The following is a 9,523-nucleotide window of genomic DNA, read 5'->3' on the forward strand; positions in this document are numbered from 1 at the left end:
GCTGCCTGGATTCCTTGGCTTGTAGCTTCTTCGTTCATTTTCAAAGCCAGCAAACCTTCAAATCTCTGAGTCTGACCTTCTCTTCTGCTTCCCTTGGTCAATTTAAAGGACTTTTATGATTACACTGGGCTTATCAGGAAAATCCAGGATTAAACTCCTTAATGTAAGATCAGCTAATTAGCAACCTTCGTTCCATCTGAAACTTTAATTCTCCCTTGAAATGGCAGATGGCAGCCTCCACCCCTCAGCCAAGCTCTGAAATCCCCTGGGCCAGGTGGGCTCATCCCCCCAGCCCTCCTGCCAGGGAGTGGCCCTGTGGCCAGTGGCGGAGGCAGCTGCACGTTTGGCGTCCTGCAGCAGCACAAGCGCATGGGGTACCAGCTGCAGGGAGCAGAGGCGAACGGCGGGCTCCCGGCTGCATCCACCTTCTCCTCGGCCCCCAAAGCTGCGTCTGGTGGCGTCTCCAGCCACACGCCCCCTGAAAATGGAGCCAACAATCTCCTGGGCTCCGAGGGACCACAGCCGGCAGCTCCGGGGACGCCCTTGGGAAGGTACTGGCCTCGATCTAGTCCCCAGATCACTCAGTCAATAACCTCTCATCCAGTCCCTCCACCCCCGTGGGCTCCCCACAGGGCCTGGCAGGGACATCGCAGTGTCCCCGAGCTGGAACCCCCAATGCCTCATCGCCCAGCTACGACGGGGCTCTCCACGGCCTAGAGAGTAAGACAAGACCACCTGGACGAGGCCATCCACGTGCTCCGCAGCCACGCCACGGGCACGGTGGGCGGCGTGCATACGCCGCTGCCCAGCCATGCGGTGGTGGCCTCGGGCTTCACTGACCCCATGCCGCTGGGCGGGCGGCACGCAGGCCTGGTCGGAGGCGGACACCCAGAGGACGGCCTTGCGGGCAGCGCCAGCCTCATACACAACCACGCGGCCCTCCCCAGCCAGCCAGGCGCCCTCCCCGACCTCTCCCGCCTCCCGACTCTTACAGTGGGCTAGGGTGAGCAGGTGCCACGGCAGCCACCGGCGAAGTCAAGAGGGAGGAGAAGGAGGACGAGGAGAACACGTTCACGGCCAACCACTCCGACGAGAAGAAGGGGCCGAAGGTCTCCTGGGCCCGGACCAGCAGTACTGAGGAGCTGCCCTGAGGAGAAACACCTGAGGGACCGGAAGAGGCTCAAGGCCAGTAGCGCGCGGAAGCGGGTGCGCATGCGCAGTATTAATAAGGCCTTCTGGGAGCTGGGGCGCCTGTGCCAGATGCACTTCAGGTCAGACAGGGCACAGACCAAGCTGCTCATCCTGCAGCAGGCCGTTCAGGTCATCCTGGGCCCAGAGCAGCAGGTGCAACAGCGGAACCTGAACCCCAAAGCAGCGTGTTTGAAACAGCCAGAAGAGGAAAAGGTGTCGGGCGTGATCAGAGACCCCCAGATGGTGCTTTCCGCTGCCCACCCGGGCCTGAGTGAACCCCACAGAACCCCACCGGGAACATGTGAAAGGCGCGTCTCTGTGGGACAAACCACCCGCCCTCAGCCCCGTGCGCTGGGCCCAGAGCGGCCACTCAAGGCCCCGGGCTTCATCCACATCCACACCTCACACACCTGTTGTCAGCATGGAGCCAACGCGGACCTGAGGAGGCTTGGAGTGACTGGCGATGAAGGTAACGTGGGGACCTGGCGCTCCCTGGGAACCTCGGCTCACCCCTCACTGGTCTCACTCCCCCTGCCCCCAATCTCAGCCACCCTGAAACCTGCCCCAGGGATCCTGAAACTGCATCTTGGTCCAGTTGCCTGGGCTGACAGAAGCATTTTTTTTTTTAGTAAACAAAACCTGAAAGCAAGCAACAAAACATACACTTTGTCAGAAAAGAAAAAAATGCCTTAACTATGAAATGTGGGGAAATCAAAACATATCACTTGAGGGAGATGCTGTGGAAACCCGGCTTACTCTTCAAAAACCACCAGGAAATTGTGCCTACACGTAATATTTTTTAAATGAAAATGAACATTAGGTATTAAAAAAAAAAAAAAAGACTCCTCGGGAGGCCATTATTTTGCCTACCACAAGGTACAAATTGAATTAATTACCTTGTGTAATCTCAGGGTGATCTAATTAAACCTACACTGTGTGCTGGGGATGCCTGCATTTTTCAGAGTCCTTTGTGCTAATTCTTTGCTCTTGAATTCATTCACTTATTCATTTAATAAATAACCATTGAGTAACTACCATAGGCCAAGCACTGCTTAGGCACCCGATATAGACTGGTAAAGATGTTCCTTTCTCTCACAGAGTTTACAATTTTGTGGGTGAAAAGACCGTAAATAAGCTAATCAATAAGTAGTATTTAAATACTTCATTGTTTATTTCTATGGAGGCTTTATTTTTCTCCTAATTGGCTTGAAAAATATTAGCTGTGTCTTGAAAATTCTATTGCTCTCTGTTCTTCTAACTGAACTCCATGTACATTCCCTGTACACCAAGCTGCTCATCCTGCAGCAGGCCGTTCAGGTCATCCTGGGGCTGGAGCAGTATATATATACATATATACTTACATATTTATATATTATATATTTATTTATATATATATATTTCTTTTAACAAAGAAATAAACCTGTAAGGGATCACTCCACTACAGTTGTCCATTAATTATTTGTGGATAATATATATTACTTCAGTATGCTGGCATATTGAAGAAGGGAGCCAACAAACATTGTTTTTTCTTCCTGGTGACATATCAAACACTGACCCCAGGTACTCATGGAATCTTTATTCCATTTTATTCCTTTGTAAATCACAGCCACTATTTATTATTCACTAGGTTAAGATGAATACACACTGAATCAAAGTTATTCATCAACAAAAAAGAACATTTACTAATGGAAAGTTATTAAAATAAGTTCTGTAATAGTATAATTTTGTGAGGTTTATTTTTTGTATTTTTATTATTTGTGTGAAGAACCATTATTGAGTTTGCAAGATAAGATGTATTTTCTAGTGCCTATTTATGATACTTTTTTGTAATCAAATTTGTAGCTGTGCACTTATTTTTCTAGATATTTTGCCATTTCTTGGGTTTCATATTTAACAAGGCTGTAGAAATTTAAAATAGTGAACAAACGTTTGTGAATACACTATTTTAAAATTGTTTTAAATGAGAGAAGGGGTCTTCCTTTGTTGCCCAGACTGGAGTACAGTGGCATAATCGTAGCTCACAGCAAGCCTTGAATTTTTTTTTTTATTTAAGAAAATTAAATGCCAATTTATTCAGCTCCCAGGCTATGGGGGGTGGTTTATGGCTAGGAGGAACTAGCAACAGCTGGGTGCTCTGATTGGGTCCAGGGGGGCGGGCCGCTATTGGTTGGCGAGTTGTTGGGCAGGTTTTCCTGCAACCGGCCAGGGTTGCATTAGCCGGAGCCTTCCAGGGGAGCCATGCGGTAGAGCTAGGTGCTGAGTGCAGAGCCTGGTGCAGGGTGCGCAGTCAGGTGCTGAGTGCAGAGGTGGATGTGTCCAGCCTCCCGGCGAGGCAACCGGCCTTACATTCCGACCCTTTTGATGATATAGGACGCCGCTTCTTTCTGGCTACTTGTTGAATAGGGGTGGAGTGAGGGAGAAGGGTCAGTTGGCTGGTGCCTCCGTTGAGAGTCGGACATAGGGGTGAAGTAGCATCTGGTTTGATGAGAAATAAGGAGATAATCACAATTGTGTAGGATGGATTTCCACTCTGTAACTACTATCCATCTGTAATTAATATACCATTACAGAAGGTGTACTGAGTTGCTAATTCAGCCTTTCTACTGTTTTGTCTTGACCAGGTCTACAGCACGGTGTCCTGATTTATAAGAGGTAGGTGAAAATACAGCCACCCTTCACGCAGCTCTTACGAGGCTGTTTTTAAAGGAGTTTAAAGCATGGGGCAAGTCGTAGGACCCGGGTCAAATGGTTTTGTATACAATCACTAAAAATTCTTCCGAAGTTTCTGTAGCTCAAGCCACATTTTATCTTTGTTATCACACTGAAATCATAGGTCCCTGAAACACAGGACCTTGAAAAAATATGTTTAATTATGTGTTGACAATAGCACCATCCACTCCCTCCTTCTCCAGGATTCTTTTCTCCTCCCTCAACAGAAATAACATAAATATTCATCCTGGGAGATCATGTTGTGCTATAACACATGACAGCAAACTTTAAATCTCAGCTAAACACTCCATAGTACCGAAGCAACTAGCAATCACTAAAACAATTAACTTTCCCCCCAGATGGGCAAAAAAATTAGTGGTCATCAACTCAAGATTTCATTCAGTATATTTCCTTATCATTCACAGATTTTTGGCTGAATTGCTATCAGATTCTATTCTATGTGTCAGCCTTGTCTGCTTTCCTTCCATCTAAAACTTTGTCGTTTCGCATTTTCATTCATTGCATTCCTATTGCTCTATGAATCAAAGTCTCTGCAGGACACTTAGAGAACATTCAAAAGATTGGACTGAAGCATGTTAAAAGTAGGATTATTTACAGAGGACAAATCTGTGGCCAGTCAGGGAAAGAGCAAGCAGAATCAACACTCTGACCTCTCTTTAATTCTGTCTTCTGATCTCCCACCAACGTCTGTCATTGCCAAGACTCAAGCAGATGACAGAGGCCAACACAGGCTAATGCAGTCAGCTCCCTGGGGCACAGAACAGAGTATGTGCAGTGGTTGACAAGGTGTGGGGTGGAAGCCATTCACCAGCTTAACAATATTGTCTTTCCCTCCTCAAGACTGGCCAGGCTACCACCACTGCAGAGTACCCATCAGCCAACAGAGACCAAGCCAAGCCCCTGATATGGCAACATTCTGGAGGAGAACCAGCCAGGAGAACCAGGTAGACACTGTACATTAGATGCCTCCTTCATGGAGTGGGTAGAGTTCTATTCCACACTACACACGAAAATGATTTCCAAATGGATTAAACAGCAGGGAAATGTAACATAGGTAGTAAAATAAACTGAATTTGTTCACAAATAACCTTAAGATAGAGAAGGCCTCCTTCAGAAAAGACATGACATTTGGAAGCTTTGAAGAGAAAGACTGATGGATTTTACTATTTGAAAATTTCAATCTTCCAGCCAGGAGCAGTGTGTCAGGCCTGTAATCCAAGTACTTTAGGAGGCTGAGGTGGGATGGTTGTTTGTGGCTGGGAGTTCAAAATCAGCCTGGGCAACAAAACAAGAACCCATCTTTACAAAAAAATAAATTAAAATTAGCCTGATATAGTGGTACACACCTGTTATCCTAGCTGCTCAGGAGGCTGAGGTAGGAGGATCACTTGAATCCAGAAGTTGGAGGCTGCAGTGAGCTATGAACATGCCACTGTACTGAAGCCTGGGCAACAGAGACAGACCCTGTCTATATACAAAGTTAAACTTGCTTAAAACTAAAGGGAGCACAAAGTTGAAAACAAACAGCAGATAGGAAGATATTTGCAAAAAGTAACAATAATACAGTAATAACTGCTTCAAATGCGGCTAATTATGTGCCAGATGCCAACCTAATATGTCCTTATTCATTTACTACGACAGTGTGAAGTAGGCACTATTATTATCCTTCCCACTTTTCAGGCCAGGAAACAGATTCAGAGCGGTTGAGTCACTCAGCCAAGATCACACAGCTAGTAAGTGGCACAGCCAAGATTAGAATCCGGACACCTTCTCTTCATGGACTGTACTCATAACCCACACTTGATGCTGCCTCTCATTTTTTTCGTAGCAGGGAGCAAGGGGGATGGAGTTTTACTCTGTTGCCCAGGCTAAAGTGCAGTGGCACAATCTCAGCTCACTGCAACCTCCGCCTCCTGAGTTCAAGCCATCCTCCTGCTTTAGCCTCCCAAGTAGCAGGTATTACAGGCATGTGCCACTACACCCAGCTAATTTTTATATTTTTAGTAAAGACGGGGTTTCACCATGTTGGCCAGCCTGGTCTCAAACTCCTGACCTCAGGTAATCCACTCGCCTTGGCCTCCCAAAGTGCTGGGTTTACAGGAATGAGCCACTGCTCCTGGCCCCCTCTCATTTTTTTAATGTTACCTAAAAGAGACCATGAATTTATATCCACAGTATATAAAGAAATCCCAAAATCAATCAGAAAAAACAAAGAACCCAATAGAAAACTCAGCAAGATTCTTAGTGGGCAATTCACAGAAGAGAAAATTTAAATGACCAACATACCAAACCTCACTAGTAATTAAGGACATGCAAATTTTTGTAATGAGACATCATTTTTTTTTTTTTACCATTAAAAGATTAGCAAAAATTAAAAGAATGTTATCATGGATTGGCAAAGAAATAGGCAGTCTCATAGACTGTGAGTCGGAATACAAATTGGTAGAGCTTATGTGGTAGTAAATAATAAAATGTTAAATATCTATTAGCTGGTGACTCAGCAGAGTCCATTGCCCGGTATCTAATCTACAGAAATATGTGCCTGTATGTACCAAGATATCCTTGTCATCTTACTTGTAATAATAAGATTTTGGAACCACCTAAAGTCAATTAGTGCTGATAGTTTTTTAAAACATAGTACAGTTTTTAAAGAAGGGATTACTTAGCAAAGGTTCCACACCCACACACCCACAGCTTCACTTGCACAATACAGCCTTGAGACATGTGTTTGTTTGACCATGGTGTTTATCACAATTTCGAATTTGGAGGCCTCTACTGGGGCACACGATCTCCATTTTCTCATGAGTCCCATTGTTTCTAATTATCTTTTATTTACAATGCCTGCCTAGCCTCTGAGTGCATTTGAGCTTGCAATGCCCAATTAAATTCTAAGTATATAACCAAAAAGGAGCTTAAAGTTCTTCAAGAGTCTTGGATTCAATATAAACATTCTGCAATAGTTGAGAAGCCTGAGAGGCTGTATCGCGTGGTACTGATAGACCCTTGAGCTCACAGACACTGAAGTCGGACTGGCAGGTCTCAAATGCCAACTATACCACTTACTATCTGTGTGACTGGCACCCCTGACCTCTCCGTTACTCAGTGTCACCTGAAAGGCAGAATTAACAACACCCGTTTTGTTGTGAGAATTAAATCAAGTCTCAGAACAGTGCCCTACACATACAAAATGTTCAATAAATGTTAGCTGCGGCTGCCATGATTGTTATAACTAACAACATGGAAAGAGCTCTGAAACACATGTTTTAAAAAAATAAAATGCTACAAACGCAGTTGTGAATATGCACAATATGACTGCTATTATAAGTACGCGTAGGCCAGGAGTGGTGGCGGCTCACGCCTGTAATCCCAGCACTTTCGGAGGCCAAGGCGGGTGGATCCTCTGAGGTCAGGAGTTCAAGACCAACCTCCCAAAGTATCTGCTCAGTCAGAACATCTCGCTCATCCCCCCTCATCACTGGTCTAGCCCAGACCTGCTGTATCTTTCACATTCTTTACTACAACGACTTGCTCATCGCTGGCACCACCTGCAGTCCATTTCCATCCTTTTGCGAAAAGAATGACTCCAAAGTCCAAATCTGATCACGCACCCGCCCCTCACCCTAACCCCTCTGTCTGCTTCTCAGTGGCCATGTGTCGCCCTCAGGATGGGACATAGGCAATTCTTCACAACACCAGCCTTGCCCATTTTCCTCCCACATTCCTCCTGCCTACAAGCAACTGGCTGTTTCCCACACTGGATTACTTCTCTTGCTCCTGTGACTTTGCCAATGCTGTTCCCTGCCTGGAACACCATTCTAATCCCCCTTCTTTATTTGACCTACTTTTCTGTCCAGAGTCTGTTCAGACATCATGACCTCCTGAAAGGCTCTGTGACCCTCTGGCTCCGCTCCTCATCTGAGTTACTTGGCTCCCTGTTTTTTCTCCTAGTATCATTCACACTCATTCTATGTCCATTTCACCATCCATCCAATTGTCAGCCTTTGGGACAAGGAGTTTATGTTTGCGAAGTGTCACCAGAAAAGTGTCTAAGTGTCACTCTATGTCACTAGCACCTATCACTGTGTATCAGCCTGTCTAGTCACTCAATAAATGTCTTGTGTTCACCACTAAGGGGGTTTTGTAGCCTCCTGGGATTTGTCATAAGACAAGCTACTAGTCAAAAAAAAAAAATAAAGCAAAGCAAACAAACAAATGTCAGATGCACATTGATATGTTCATTGTACACTCAATCTCATTTTGATTTGGGAAGACTGATTTTTTTTTTTTTTTTTTTTTTTTGGACCAAGTCTCACTCTGTTGCTAGGCTGGAGTGCAGTGGCACTCCACTCAGCTCACTGAAACCTCCATCTCCCGGATTCAAGCCATTCTTCCACCTCAGCCTCCCGAGTAGCTGGGATACAGGCACGTGCCACCATGCCCAGCTAATTTTTGTATTCTTAGTACAGGCGGGGTTTCACCATGTTGGCCAGAAAAGTCTCAATCTCTTGATCTCATGATCCTCCTGCCTTAGCCTCCCAAAGCGCCGAGGTTACAGGCATGAGCCACCACGCCCAGCCAGACTGATTTTTTTTAAACTATTGATGGTCAAACAAGGTATTTTTCCATATTAGAAGTTAAACTGAAAGATTCATATTTTTAGTTTTCTGGGGACCACTTGTATTCAAGAATGCAGACACATAAAATCATAAAACACAATTGAAAACTAATGAAGTACTCATTTTTATGTGCCCTGGCCTTGCTTCTCCATAGGAGTAATTCTGTTTACACCTCCAGAAAGAAATCTGGGTTTCATTTTGCAAACTCAGGGCAGAAATCAGCTGCCTGAAGATATCCTTAAACACAATCACAGCATTTTAGGGAAATTCCCTGTATTGCAGTTTTTGATGACACCACCATGCAAAAATGTGTTGTTTCCCAACAAAGGAAGGAGAAAGTGTACATTGACCATAATTTGAGAAGTCACCTATGAAAGCTGAGGTTAGGGCCGATTTGCCTCTAATTCCCAGAAGAATAAAGTCATTCAAGTTCTATTTATAGGTTAAATCTGGTCACCACAGAAATGCACAATAACGCAAGATGGCTGTACCCTAAAGAGAAAACCTACTTCAGGAAAACTATTGATCAGTAGGAAAATGCAGACCATAGTAGATTTTGCCCAAATATTGCCTCAGTGGAATTTGACCTGTGTAACCATTTCCCCCTCCTCACAGGCTTAATCTAAACCTTGCTGCTTCTTGTTTTTCCAGATCTGTTTCTGGCAAGTGGTATTTTGGGGGACTGGATTGAGTTAAAATAGCTAGACGGTTTCAGTGGCTGTAAACACACAAACGTATGAATGAAAGCATGGTGAACTTAAGTGCACTCTCTTTAAGAAAGGGTAGGAACGAGACCCATGCATACCAGGGTAAAGTCCCTTATCTCCTGGCCCTAAAAATATTAAAAGGATTTCATGGTATGCACCAACAATGCCTCATTCCTTCTGAAAATGAACATTTCACACCGTGTCCTAGTCTCCAGCATTCACATTTGCAGTCAGTCATTTCTCACATTCTTATTTTAAAAGCATTTGAACAGTATAGGT

General features: G+C 44.9%; 1 pseudogene; it reads left to right on the forward strand.

Moving 5' to 3' along the window:
* The first annotated feature begins 220 nt into the window (after positions 1-220).
* Positions 221-9,228, forward strand: LOC108305182 (annotated as a pseudogene).
* The last annotated feature ends 295 nt before the right edge of the window (positions 9,229-9,523 follow it).

This window comes from Cebus imitator, unplaced genomic scaffold (assembly GCF_001604975.1).
Source record: "Cebus imitator isolate Cc_AM_T3 unplaced genomic scaffold, Cebus_imitator-1.0 Scaffold61, whole genome shotgun sequence".
NCBI lineage: Eukaryota > Metazoa > Chordata > Mammalia > Primates > Cebidae > Cebus > Cebus imitator.